The 15,545-nt window shown below is 35.3% G+C and overlaps 1 protein-coding gene across 1 annotated transcript in view; it reads right to left on the reverse strand.

Annotated features, from left to right (window-relative positions):
• LOC137933805 (monocarboxylate transporter 2-like) overlaps positions 1 to 15,545 on the reverse strand; it is a 184,181-nt gene that overhangs the window by 144,428 nt on the left and 24,208 nt on the right. The gene's annotated exons all lie outside the window — the stretch shown is intronic.

Genomic DNA, 15,545 nt, shown 5'->3' on the forward strand with positions numbered 1-15,545 from the left:
ATTCGCATTCGGTCAAAACCTCATCCCGGACGAACAGTTCGGGTTCAGACCGAAGCATTCATGTGTACACCAAGTACATAGACTGACAGAACACATACTGTCAGGTCAAGGAAGATCAAAAAAGCCCGTCCTCACCGGCGCACTTTTCTTCGATGTCGAAAAAGCGTTCGACAAAGTCTGGCACGAGGGCTTAATATATAAGCTCTATCAACTCAAGGTGCCCGACAGGCTTGTGCTCACCATACAAGCCTTCTTGAAGAACCGCACGTTCAGATATCGTGTGGAAGGAGCCCGGTCCTCCAAAAGACCGCTCCTGGCAGGAGTACCACAAGGCTCCTGCCTCTCACCGCTCCTATTCTCGCTGTACACCAGCGACATACCGAAAGACCCCCAGGTCGGACTAGCTATGTTCGCCGACGACACGGCCCTGTTCTACACAGACAAGCATCAGGGCCGAATCACGATCAGACTCCAAACCGCGGCCAACCGCCTAGGCGAATGGTTCCGGAAGTGGAGAATCAACATCAATCCGGACAAAAGCGAAGCTGTCCTCTTCGGCCGGAAATTCGAAAGAAAGCCGATGCGCAGACTCAAGCCAGTACCTGAGAGAAGGAAACTAGGCAACATCACCCTCTTCGACCGTCCAATCCCATGGAAAGCATCGGTCAAGTATCTAGGAGTCACCCTAGACTCTCGACTAAACTTCTCCCCTCACATCAAAACCGTGAGGAACAAAGCAGCCTTCGTATTGGGTAAACTCCACCCTCTACTCTGTGCCTCCAGCAAACTCTCGCTGAAGCACAAAATTCACATTTATAAAGCCTGCGTAAGACCTATACTGTCCTACGCAAGCGTAGTCTTCGCTCATGTCAGCGAGCTGAAATTGAATCGCCTGCAGGTAATTCAAAACCGCTTCATCCGGAAAGCAACCGGTGCGGCACCATACCAGAGGGACGTCGACCTCCACAGCGACTTAGACCTCCCCACAATCAGAGAATACTTTGGAGAGGCGTCAAGGAGATACTTCCATGACGCCATACACCATCCGAACAGTCTGGTGGTCCAAGCGGCCAACTACATACCAGACACACACGCAACGACAACAAAGCGTAGGCCACGCCACGCAGTGCCGGACGAGGACGCTCCGACCCCGAAAGGCATTAAAAAACGCCCCCTGAAAACATCAGAGGGGGCCACCACCAAGTAGACCACATCAAGATGGCCAGGACACGCCCGACGAAGAGGGCGCACCGAATAGCTACTGCCAAGAGACAGTAGCGAGAAGAAAACATCGAAGAAGAAAACGAAGACATCATCATCATCATCAACACAGAAGACATGAAGACGAAAACACCGATAAAGCCGACGCCGACTCCAACACCAACATCGAAGGAGGAAAGCCGCAGCAACACTGGCTAGTCTCTTGCAGCGCACACACGCGCCGAGAGTCAGCAGTAGGATAGTATATAAATATTAGCTCGCGGGTCTTCGACCCGCGAGCCCTGAGTCCGACGAAGTTGTGAAAGCCCGCAAGGCTAACAACATCATCATCATCAGAAACCAGTCAGTCAGTATCTACAATTGTTAGAATGTGGGTGTTACCATTTTTGCTCCTAACGAAAAGTCCCAAGTAATTGATATGCATAGTATGAAATGGTATACATATCTTTTCTATAGGGAACAAATGACCGCTTTTTTGTCGAGATGCACTATCTTTGTTATATGCAAAGTCAATGCAGGCGCCCACATATTTCTTCACGAATTGCCTAAGCTTGGGGAACTAGTACTAACTTTGGACTTTTTCTAGTCTTAGTATACCTAAGATGACCGATGTCATCATGGTTAGCTTTACATATTTGCATGTTTCCTGTACACGGTACCATTTTCCCTTCATAATTACTCCTTATTTCTTTATATTTTACACACTTTGTCTTCCTCTGGATTTAGAATTTTAAAAATCCGAACAACAACAGGATCTACTAGTTGTAGAGTAAGAAGCCAGTTTTCCTGCTCTATTATCATTTGCAGTAACGGATAGTGTGGTATTTCTACTGAGAGTGTCGACATGTGACATTTGGACGCCTAGACGATATTCTATGTCAAAAGTAAATTCAGAGATTTGTAACCACCATCTTGCTATTCGCGGCCGCAAATCTCTTTTCGTCAAGATGGTTCTAAAAGCCGCGAAATCTGTACAAATTTTAAAGTGTATACCCATCAAGTATACTCTAAACTTCTTCAAGGAGCACGACAGACAGTGTTTCGAGCTCATAGGAATGAAAATGCTTTTCTTCAAATTTATCATCCGCTGAAAGACAGCTGAAGCATTTGTCAGCCCATCCGTTTAAATTCGTAATGCCCATCGGGCGTCACGAAACCCGTAAGATGTTAACTGTCCTTAGCGATGGGCATTTGGTAATAACCAGAAGCAAGGTCGAGAGTTGTGTAATAAGCGTTTCCGCTGAGATTGGAGATTCGATCTTTTATCAAAGGGAGACGGAAACGATCTTTTACTGCTTTATTGTTAAGAGCTCTGAAGTTAAATTATATCGTTTTGCAGTAATTCATCAATGGCCTCCCTCACACAAATCAATCAAAATCTTTGATTTCAGCAGTGATCCTATTGACCTGATAAGTGTTTGATTCTACTAAAGGAACTGCCCTGGCTATCAAAGTGTAAACTTCAATGGCTGTGTTACGAGTTGTCAGGTTACTAATAACCAAATCCCCTTTTCCGTCTTTTGAATTGTAGGCACCAGTCGTCATTATTATGTCCAACCTTTTCTCTCCCCGCGGCTGACGGTCTGGTAATTTATACCGACGGCAGCCGCATTGAAAATAAGGTGGGTGCGGCGTTCTGCGTTATGCGAGACGCCGCACAGCTACACAGCAAAAAGCTCAGGTTGGGCAGCTTCTGCACTGTATACCAGGCAGAGCTGCTAGCACTAACGGAAGCCACAGGTTACGCGGGCAGCAGGTCGGCGCAGTCGCAAGATCGGACACCCTCCATCCCTTGGCGGTAAGAGTAAAAGAGAATGTTACGAAAGCGAGAGAGAATGGTGAGAATGTTAGTTTATACTGGGTGAAAGCGCACGCGGGGACGGAGGGGAACGAAAGGGAGAACCAACTGGCCAAGAACGCGGCCTAGAATAAAAGACAGCCGGAATACGAGGAATGCCCTGTCTCATTAGAATGGAATAGGAGGCATATGGAAGGCACAACGGCGTCGACAACGCGGAAGTTTTTCTCGGACACCATCTCAGCCTACCGCGTGCTCTGCAGTGTCCAGGTGGACGTGGTCTTGGTCCAGCTCTTCACGGGGTACGGGGAGTTCTCTGAGTACCTTCACAGGTTACAGCTCAAGGAGGACCCCTCGTGCTTCTGTGAACCGGGCGTGGACCAGACCGTGGTCCACCTTGTAGCCCACTAACCCTCGGAGGACTCCTTGCGGATTCCGAATGCCGGTTAGGCACAAAGATCGATCAGGCCACATTCGCTTCCATTTTGGAGTATAAGGAAGGAAGAGACCCTTCCTCGGCTTCTGTGGGCTTTTAGTAAGTAGCGCAAGAAAAAGAATCAAAAATTAACAGGTAAAAAAATAATGTGAAATGTAAATGTAAATAGAAATAAAAATAAATAAAAACTACAATAGGATTAAATTTAATGTAAATAAACGAATTGTGATGTTTAAGCTGTGAATATAACTATAAGAAAGTAAATATACAAAATCAGTGATAAAAGGGTAAATAGTAATACTGCAAACCGTAGTGATTGAGGAAGAATGAATGGAAGAGAAAGATAGATGGAACTGTAGAGTGAAAGAACAGAGAAAATGATAACAGAAGGTATGGAAGAAGAGAATAAAAATAAAAACATGTGAAAAAATTAATAAAACTTAAAAGTCTCCGACCCATAAATCAGGCCTCCATCTGTTAGCTTAAAAATAAAATCTCTTCTACAAATTTTTAATAATTTATTTCTAAAATGTACAATATTAGGTGGTTCCTATTACAAATATTTATCCACAGCCGTCTATAGCATTGGATAGAGATTTGGTTAAAAAAATTTCAATTAAATGACTACACTGCACTAGCATTTCCTGTGTATATTACTATACTCATAATAGTCGCAAATAAGGTCAAAATATTTGTTGTATTTTTGATTGTTACAGTACAAATTAAATAGTAAACTTTTTAAAAAATATTGAAGAGATAGCACACATTTTGCATATATCCTATAAATCAACGTCAAACTAAAATCTCTAGCATCCACCGAACCGTTTATTCAACGATTATAAATTCAAAATATTTGCCTAAGATAAAATAAAAAAAGATATTGAAGAGATAATTTTAATAATAAAATAGTTCATTTGATTTATAGTTTGCTTAAATAACTGTTGTTTAGTTATGTACTTTTAAGAGTAATTAACCTAAAGATACTTTAACCACAAGGAGGAGGGGCTCATTAACAGTAATATGGGTTCAAGGTTTCCGTTAGTTGCCCCGGAGACAATCTGTTAAACATACTTAAACATGATGCATGGAATTGTTAATAAATATTATTTAGACCGGTGACTTGAACGAGTACTCGCAACTATCCTACTTAACAGCTTAAACCTCTAAATTATGTCAACTCTGCTTCAAATTAATGATACAAGCTCAGCTTCAAAATTACAGCATTAGCTGCATAAAATACTAAAACTTTTGACGTGTGTTGTGAAAAACATTTATTTAGTGTTAATAGTTAAAAAAAGCTAATGTATATATTATGTCTTTCTTTACTTTTTGTTAATAAGTACCATATGTAAGTTTAACAAAAAAAATTAAATAAAACATAAAGAAACGTAAAAGGACACACTTTAATTAATAACCGCCCTTTTTTATCACTTTCATTAATCTAATGCTATCAAGGTATAATCACCATCATTTTCACCCTTAGAGTATCCTCTCCTAGGCATAAGCTTACATCTCCAACAGGAGCGGTTGGAAGTGGTATTCGGCTTCTTTCGACGAACTTTTTAGGCTCAGTTAAGGTAAGTCATGATCTCAAGTTATGATACTAACATGTATGATAAAAAATACAGTTGTAAAGCAATAAATCTTAGAATAAATATAGCAACTTATATTATAATAAATTACAGTTATATTAATTATAATCTTCTCTTTTGTTCAGTCTAGACAGTACTTTCCCTCTTTAAAGGCACTTATGACTGGTGCCGGGAATTAGTACGCAAATATTTCTATATGTCGTTTTAAGAGTGCATTGTCGTGTAATATTACGGTACAAAGTTTCACTTCGTATCTTTAAAACTTCAATATTGCCATGCTATATAAGACTCGGTTTCGTTTATGATTTTTTTTTTGAAGAAATATTGTAAACAACATGTTTTCAAGTGCTATAAAGGCATCACTGTTCAGAATTTTTATAACGAAACCACAATATTATTCACAGTTTTTTGATTTATACATAGCGACGTTTTATTTAAGAATTGCATTTTATGCGTTTAATCATAATTTTATATGAATTCAATGATTGATGAATTGAATGATTTTAAAATACCTGCGTCATCGTCTTTTTTGCCGATAGACCCTAACTGCATACCTTGCAGTTTTAGGCTTTCCTCAAAGATCGCCACGAGTGCTGCTTGTCTCGCCACTTCCAGCGACCTCTCCAAGGTATACCTGGTAGAGGGCGTACCAACGCTTGCTAGGGATAGTTAACACCTATTATCGCGATGTTATTGCCTTGGCTGCTATCGTAACCAGGATCGGCAGGGCCACCAGGGACTTGGCGTCGATTTTTATTGATTTGTACATTTTATTTACTAATTTATAATCATGAATCACTGTTACAATCTATGATAGAATAGCATAAGAAAGCACCTGCGTTTATATTTTTGCTAACAAAGTAGACATTGAATTGAAAACGTGAAATAATTAGAAATTAAGTTAAACTAAAGTAATGAGTACTCGTAAAGGAGGATAAAAAACTGTTTATAGTAACACTAGAAGTAAGAGCGGTTCAGAGTTTGATGTTCTTTATTAAATAGTAATATTTAAGTTTGTGTCGAATGTTATTTGGCATTTTTCTTACCTATTTGTTTATACCATAGGTAAGCGGTAATTCATTGATCGTGCAACGCAAGATGTTAGTGTCTTACAGAGTTCCATTTGTTTGCTGTACATATTAAAAATAACAAAGCGAACCACTTTGTACACATGCGATGAATGTCTACAAAAGAATGAATGCACGCTGTCAACAAGGTCCAGCGATAAAAGGAGAATGGTGGAAGTAAATCTTGTAATCTCTACGTCACACTCCCCCTAATGTAATTTGTTAAACACCATGAGACGGGTCACTCTATATTTATAAGGAAGAGACGTCCCTAAAACGGTAAATAGTGGCTATAAGCACGTTTCTCTACCAACTTTAAACCTGCTTAATAATTTTTATTAGGTTTCTTTATAATATTGGACCGATGCTTAGTATAGTGTAAAAAATCCTCCCCGCATAGTAATCCCCATTGCTGAGGGTCGTGATCTCTGCCACGGATTGCTTTCTCCTTGACGAATCTACGTCATCGATTGCAACTGTCGGCTATTGGTAAGGCATCGTTAACATTTCTGTCTAGAATGCTGCTGATTGGACTGACACCAAAATGAGAATAGTAAACAGTCATTGAATCAACAATCTCCTGATAATAGGTTGAATAAGGTTACTATATTTATTTTGTTATTGAAGCGTTATTTATACTGTTCAACTATCTTCACAACCATATGTCCCAATAAAACTATTATTTTCATCATTTTGTCAGCTAATAGACGCTCCCTACTAGACACATGCCTTATCAAACTATCACCACAATGGCCGATCTTGCTATTTTTTAAAATTGTCAAAATGTTAACCTACTACTAACATAGCCTTTAAGCACAAGAGGCTCTAATTTAATAATATTCTATAAATACACCAAGTCTGAAAATAAATATGTTATTAACATAACAAAAAAGAAAAAGTCTCGGTTTGGGTGTTGTATTTTGACGAGAATTCGATAAACATTACCTTATCGTATTCAGTAAAGGAAGCTGAGAATTTTAGTCAATGTTAAGTTCAATGAGGTATTACTTTCATCTGTACAACTCGAGGAGGTCAGCGTTTCTAGTTTCTAGGTCAGAGTTCATTACAAAAATTGGTGGTACGATTTTTCATTTCATTTTCATTCACTACAAGATTTAAGCCTCTCCAAAGATTTTATCGCTCATATACTATAATCGCCACGCTTGGCACGCGGGTTGGCGATTGCAGTATGGTATTATGGTACGCAGAGGTGCCTGCTGCCAATCCTGAAGAAACTTCTTTTACAGCAGTAATCCTATAATTAGATTGATTTCTGGGAATCAAACACGCGACCTACGATCGCAAGTCTTTTATCTTTGAATTACCGCTGCTGATCCATCATATACATAAGTATTAGATAAATTTTAAAAGGGATTGTAAACTTTAGATCATTTACAATCTTAAATCCGTAACGGCACAGTTAAATCTAATAAAACACGCCTGACAAATACTGTGTTAATTTCAAGCTTACTAACGATATAAACGCGATGCTTATTTCCCACTTTAGGCATTAAATAGTTATAAATGTTACTAATAGCTCAGGCACTGCCGTGTCACATCGCCCCAGGCGGTATCGTATCAATTAAAGTTCTGTGTTAATAAATCGATTTATATACTGGAATTTCATAGTTAACACTTTTAAGTCTAGAAAAATATTTTGTCTTGCCATCCAATAATATAGTACGAATACGAATATAAGTTCATTACTGTATTATTTCTAAATAGTTTAAACCAATGTAATAAAGGTAAAAATCACTTTTAAGCCTTTTAAATTTCCTGAAGTTGATATATAATCAAGAACCACAAAGTGAACATATTAATCATACAAAGTGCTTTACTGCTAGATATCACACATCACATTTGTGGCAATTACTGTAATTTTTATCTCGAAAAGAAAAAAAGTTAAAGAAATTGTAATTTACAGATATGGTATGAGATATAGTGAAATAATTGGGTATTACTTTGAAATAACAATTTTCGAACAAAAATTCATAAAATGCTCGAGTAATTTTAATTCTGAATCATACGGGTCCAAATAATACGTGATTAATATTTCAGTTTAATGTGTTTTTAACAGAACAATAATAATATAATGTACTTCATTCAAAATTTCAGGGAATAATTTTAATTAAATTTTCACGAAAACGATTACCCTTAATAGTTTGAGAGCGGAACTGAATATTAGAATTTAGAACAATTATTTTTTTTGGAGATAAATCTGAATATTATTGTAATTTTATTAAGCCACAGATAATTACAAATGACTTGGAAATGTTATTTTAAATTATAAAGAACAAATCTATGATTATTTTGACGTCTTCATTTTATTAAAACTAAAGAACTAAAAATTCTTGTGAGGATAAGGGAATTTTAATTAAGTATGAGGTGGATTGTGGTAAAGGGTAAAGTCTACGTTTTGAGGCAATTAGCGGTCATTCTTTGTAGCACAAAGTAAATTTGTATTAAATTTTAATTAAAAAACGCCATACGCATGGCTGCAACAAAGATAACAAGTCTTTGAATTATTTAGAAACCAACTTCTCATATTTTTATTTGAAAAGAATTGTTGCCATAACACATCTCTACATAGGTTAGCAGGGTTCAAGACGTCAAACGAGGCCGGCGTGTAATATGTACATATAGGATACGGTAGATGATTGGACAAAATTGAAAGATATTTCGTGCGAAATTAAGTGAATCGGTAAATCTAGGCAGAGGTTATTTTAGGTCAAGCTATTTTGACAAGAGGGTTAAAGAGTAAAGACTGTTGACCTGGTATTTTCATATGGATAACTGTTCATTTTATGATTATTATTAACTAATATAAAAGTAGTGGTTGGAAACGATGTTGGTATTGGATTGTTAATGATTTGTAGAATTTTTTGTATATGTAGTGCCGTTTTTTCGTCTATTTATGTGTCCATTTCTACAACAAAATAATTTAAAAATAAATTATTCTCATACATATTCTTTATTCATAGTATGTCTTAAAATCTAACGCAAACACTATAAACACGCATACTACGCATATAAATTAAAAATATCACCAAATGTGCAAACCACAAGAACTATTAACCATTTTGGCTATTTTTTTCTTGATATTTCCTTACAGCACATCCGATTGAAGAGAAATCAGTATAAACAAGACTTACCTATTCTCTTATAAGCCACAAAGTTATTCAGGGTGTTGTAGAAACTACGACCTGTGCGAATACATCTCAATACAATAATATTAATCACGAATTAAAGATTCTAACTATATTTTTTTCTATACTTCTATCGATTCCTTAGGATCAGTTAAGTAACCTACAGCTGTCAATAAAACAATTTTAAACGTATCATGACGATTCTCGCTAATGAGTCTATTGTGCGGTCACAATTAATAAAACATAAACATTGCCTAGTTATATAAAACTTTTTGCTGCGTATAAAAGGAGTAGAGAACATTGTTTTTGGGTAATACAGTTTAACTAAACTAACTAACTTAACAGCAGACGTGAGAATTTTTAATGTATTAATAATAAAGGAATGTAGTATTCGCAATTATAAGTAGCAGTCGGTAGGCTATATGGAATAGATGGCCGCTGGTGTCTTAAGGTTCTTGAGTGGAGACCCCGTGGTCCATATAGAACGTTCACCCATAAAGTAGACACCAAGTCCTTTTAAGGTTATCGAAAGATGTTGGATACGACACGCTTTTGACCGCTCCTTTCGGTAATCTTCGGATAATGCCCATATCCAGCAATGGACTGAAGGCAGATATGATGATTGTGATGATTTTGGTATTAAAAACCAATATTACGTTTAATGTTTATTGTGGAAAATTTGAATTCAAGGTAATAACCTGAATCAAAAACTAAAACAGCTATAAAGTAGTTGGTGACTAATTCGGACAGAAGTAATATATCATTATAATGTAATCAACAGGACCACTCATTACCTTTTTAACATGAATTGATTTAACTGGGTCAACTTTAGTTATTGTATGAGCCTTATTTAGAAAGACATATTCTATGTAAAGAATACCGTAGCGTTCATTTCTGATGACAAGCAATATTGCGTGAACTTTACCGTGTTAGATTTATATGGTATAGTGCAATCGTAACGGCAGTCGCCTTAGGTATGCGAGCAGTGAGATGTGGGGGAGTATTGGCAACTCTGTTTCGTCTGTTCTCCGTCAAAGCTAACAAAGCTTTTCTAGGGCGCGGTACAAGTTTCGGTACTACTTTTGTTTCTGATGATGTTACAGCTTCATCCGAACTGAGTTCACTGAACGGAAGGGTCCTTGAATTTACATAAAACTTTTTCCCGATGAAGTTCGTACGAAGGCAGCAGCTGTACACCTGTAAGTGTAGTGATATATATGTGCTTGGGATCGCAGCGAGAACTACTTGGCAATTTAAGGTTGGATGCGGATCCTACTTCGTTGTTCATAGCATGGGCGGGCAGCCGCCTACGGAAGCGAATGGGATTGTCCGTTGTGTAATGCCCTATTTCCACCGTACAAGTTTATGTGTGTGATGTGTCGTGGGTGGAAGCTTCGATAGCAAACTTCTCAATGCACCAAATTGACGCAAATGACATGTATGGATTTTTTTATTTAATTTTAATAACGTGGTAGCACTATATTTATATTGGTGTATTTCTACTGTTATAGCAAGCTCCTTCATGAACATAACGGTATCTAGTTCATATAATTATTCTGTTCCTGGGTCAAATTTGAGAAATAATAATTTTTTTTCTAAAACCTTAACGTCTTTTCGGACATTACTTTACATTTCATACTCTTCATTCGAAATATTCTAACTTTTAGATGATTCGATAATTTGAAATCACTACGATTAAACGATTTATATCATTTTGAAAACCTGCACGTATTATAATAACAGTTTGGTCCGTTATTATTATACTTGTATTAAGACAAAGCCTTATGTACTACAATACCCCAATAAGGCGTTAAACAAATTATGTAAATACAGTATAGGTCGAATTATGCAAAGAGCACCTTTCAGAAGGAAGGCCTTTTAATGCTTTATGGAAATAGGAAATCCCATTATACTAAACAAAATATTTTGTAACTACAATATATCGATATATATATTAATTAACAATAAGATATTTATACAGTGATCCTAAAATATTAAATAAATAAAAAGTAATTTTATAACAGAATAACAATTCTTTGATTTATTTATTTTATATATGTGCGATAACGAAAATATTAAAAACCAACTATTGAAAGTTATAAGTCAATCCAGTTGAAAATAATTATATATAACGTTTTCCAAAGTGATCAAATTATTTATTCCTTTATAATAAACATAGGCTTTAGTATTACTAAAGCCTTTGTTGAAAACATGTGAAGTGTTTGGTTACATCCTAACACTCCTTTTTAGGTTTCGATTGAGGTCAAATATTTATTTAACACTGCAGATTTTTAAAATTACTTCTTGATGTGTATGGTAAAAATTGTTTATTTCTCTAATATTAATGCGCGTTTTTAATTTCATCTTTCCATATGAAATAGCCCCGTGCTTAAACGCCAATTATAACAAAAATAATTTAGCCGAATCGGTCAAACCATTCCATAGTTTTGCGCTTTTCAACGCATTTGTTGATCTATTTCCTTACTTGCTCATAGATGAGCTCCCTCGCAGTTAATTTGAAAAACGTAATTTCAGTAGGTTCAAATCCCCCATAATTTAACGTAGGCGAAAGTATGTCCTCCCTGACCAAAAAAAAAATACATTGCAGAATAATGCTGATCGTGCATGTGATTATGCTTAATTAACGTTGTCTTCGAGTCCAGTCTTGCATCTAAATGCTGGAGAATGAGTGAAACGAATAAATATTAATATTTGTTATCTTAGAAGTACAATTCATTTAACTAATTTTGTTGTAATTTATTTACCTTTATTGATGTCTATACTAAAATATATGTGTGTGATAATTTAATCTATATTCATAAGACAACCATATTATATTAGAAAAGGATTAGAAATAAAGATTGCAGTGTTACACCTTTCTCAAGATTCCATAAATTTTTTGTTTGTTTATATCACTCTTTTTACACTTAGTCTGCCTTTGCGATGGACTATTGCTTATGAACCATTTCTACAAGTCGACCCGGTAAAATTATAAAGCTTTGTGGGTAACTAACTATGTACGATATTACAACGTGTTTTCATGTTGTCTTCGGACCACCATGACATAAATTTTTTAAAGGTTTATTGAAGAAAAATATTAAATTTTTCTATAATTGCGTGAAGGTTTTTCTTTAATAATTTCTCTCCTAATGTATTAGTGATATTGTGAAAGTGACAACAAGATACCCTTCTGAGTTTATTATGGGCCCTTCTTTGATTAGTGCGGGGTTGGAACACCTGTATCTTTATGTTGAACAATGGCATTACAGGAGAGCTCAATCTGTTTCTGGTTTGTATCAAAATGAGCTCTTCTCGCATGCTTCTCGTGACGTACACAAGTTGTTACAGTAATTGATCCTAAGAAGAAAAAAATAAGTATTAGTGATCAAAATAAGTATGATGTAATAGGTACAGGATATCTTTTGACTAAAGAAACTTTCATTATAAAAACGAACTGCGGTCAAAAATCTTGTTATTGTGTAAATCGGATAAACTTTTGCGTAATGGAAATAAACTAATATTGTTCAGTGCGAACTTTTCTTCACATCCCAAATAACAAATACAATGTTAAGAAACACTTTATTTATTAGTTTTAACGAATTCGTTTTAGGGAAAAAAAGTTTTTATACTTGTTAGTATAAATTGTTATAACTTTCATAAAATTTTTCGCTTCTTCAAATTAAAACTTTAACAAGTTTTACTAAAATTAAATATAAAATCGACCTTCACAGTCGTCTTAACGATAAACGTTATTTGCATGTCTATACGTTTATATAATTTTGTAGTATTTTTATATACAAATTATTGTTGGATATTTTCCATACAAGTATAGTGACATTACAAGAGAAATTATGAAGCTATAAAATGCCCAATGAACACATTGCTGTACATTCAAATACTAGACGAAACTTACAGCAGCAATATGTGGGATACGATGTATAACAGATTGTCTGATATCTTTTTGTAACAATTAATACATACTCAATTAAATTAATAAATAAACCCATGGAGTGTTGTGTGTATGTATTAAGGAGATTTGCTTTTGCTTTGAAGATTGTTGTAAATTTTAATTGTTTAGATACAAATCTACTGAGCGTGATATTAGATTTAATAGAGAGGCAAAATTATTTCCAAGCGAAAATTCTTTGATTTAATCAATAACTGGTAGTTCTTAAGGATAAACGTTTCAGGGACTTTCCTAACAAGACAAACTTTATTATACGTTAAAGGGACAATTTAATAGCTTATGGGATAATAATAAAAACATTATAACTATATTTATTCTATGTTTCAGTTATTGAATTCATTCGTACATTTATTCATTTTTTCTATCCAGTGAATGACGTCGGACGCAGACCGCTTTCAACTAGTTTAATTGGAAATCTACGGATGACGAATATGTTCAGTAGTGACCGTCATGTATCTAAAATGATTACGGTGGTGTAAGCATAATCATTTTTGGTAGAAATAGAAATCAAATTGAGCTTTTCTGAAGTTACATCCTCCAACTTAAAATGAAGCAAAGCTATATAGCTACGTACCGCAATGCACTATTTGTCTTACGGAACAAGATCTTAATCTTTTTAATTTGTTCTAACCTGACGGATAATATATAAAAGCTCACTCAGACCTAACTTGCACCTAACTATAAGACAGTGCTACAAGACAAATTTAGCTAAATAATTATTGCAAATCAAATAGTCCGATCATTTTATTTCGCGGAATTCAGATGTTATTTTGCCGCCCACGATTTAACTTCCCTAGATTGATTTTGGAGGACAATGTTAGTGTCTATATGAAGCTAAATGAATCGGTTGCAGCCTTAAAAATTAAATGCGTGATGTGATTAATGGTTCTACAATTTATGCAAAATGATTAAAAGGTTTTTTTATTTTTTTAACTTGATCGATATATGCTTACATCGCCGTATCCTCATATCGTTCTGATACTACTTAATTTTTCATAGTTGCTACACTTTGTTTTTATAAAATAATAAGTAAGGTACTTTGATTTTCAATGACTTTTATAGTTTATTTTGCGTGAAAGCTTCGATAAAAATTATCTGCTTGCTTGCAATAATACCATTTTTTTAATATTTACGCTTCCTAAATTGTCTTTTTTATAATATTTAATCTTCTCACCCAAAACACTTCAATACTTTGAAGACGAAATGTCTTTGTGTGTAGCCGGTGATGATTTACGAATCCGAGACGTGGTTACTTACGGTAGACCTTATAAGAAGGCTCAAAGTCACATAGTTTCGCCGCGTGTTTCGAAACAGGAATTAGGAGTTACGTAGAAGAACCAAGCTTACCGACTTAGATCAAAGAATTGCTCATCTGAAGTGGCAGTAGGCTGGGCACATCGTTCTTGCAATCGATAGCCGTTTGGGTCGAAAGAAACATGAGTGGCGATCACGAGCCATTAGACGCGGCGTGGGTAGGCCCATCTCTGCACTGATGACATAGTAGACCGTAGATTCGGGCAGCGCAAGACCGATTATCGTGGCAATGTTTATGGGAGGCCTGTGCCTTGCAATGGGTGTGTATCGGCTGAAAAGCTGATGTAATTTTGTAACGTAAAGGAATACTGTAACTGTATTTTTTAGAATCACAGTAAGTTTAATTTCTTTCGCAGAATAACAATGCTTTTTTATTACTTTATATTAGGAAATTGTAATATCTGAAAAATTCGATCCGTAAACTAAAATTAATCTCAAATGTATTAAAAATTATTTGGTTCTGATCTTTATTATGCATTACCGGATTATTTATTGAATACGCCGGTAATGCGTAAAATAATATAAATAATTTGATTCTAGTTACGCTCGATTTATTATAATAGTATTAATATTCGTAATATTAATAGATTAGTTAAACTGAAAGATTTATCATAAAAGTAGTTTGCATCGCTATTTACAGAACTTGAGGCTAAAACTATTACCAGTAATAGCTAGTAGAAACAGCTTATAATAAACAACAAAAATAGTATAAATCAAGTAATGATATCTAGATTTAATACCATTTTTAGTTTAAAAATTTGTGGAAAATATGTCAGTGTGAAGCTCAATCTCTGCTTTTTTATAAATAATGTTATTTCAGTTTAAAACAGCTTTAAGATTGTTTTTATATGATTTAGAGAGAAATAATTTGTTTTAACTTTAACACTGATGAGTCTGAAGGAAAATTTTAATAGACTGCGCCTACTTTGAATATACATAGAGAATTAATTTAAACAAGTTCCGTAAGTCATTATTATTTTAATTAATTTGATGAACAATTACAC

This window comes from Battus philenor, unplaced genomic scaffold, assembly GCF_028537555.1.
Source record: "Battus philenor isolate CCGP_79_NKW_IND1 unplaced genomic scaffold, ilBatPhil1.0.hap1 SCAF_14, whole genome shotgun sequence".
NCBI classification, from domain to species: Eukaryota; Metazoa; Arthropoda; class Insecta; order Lepidoptera; family Papilionidae; genus Battus; species Battus philenor.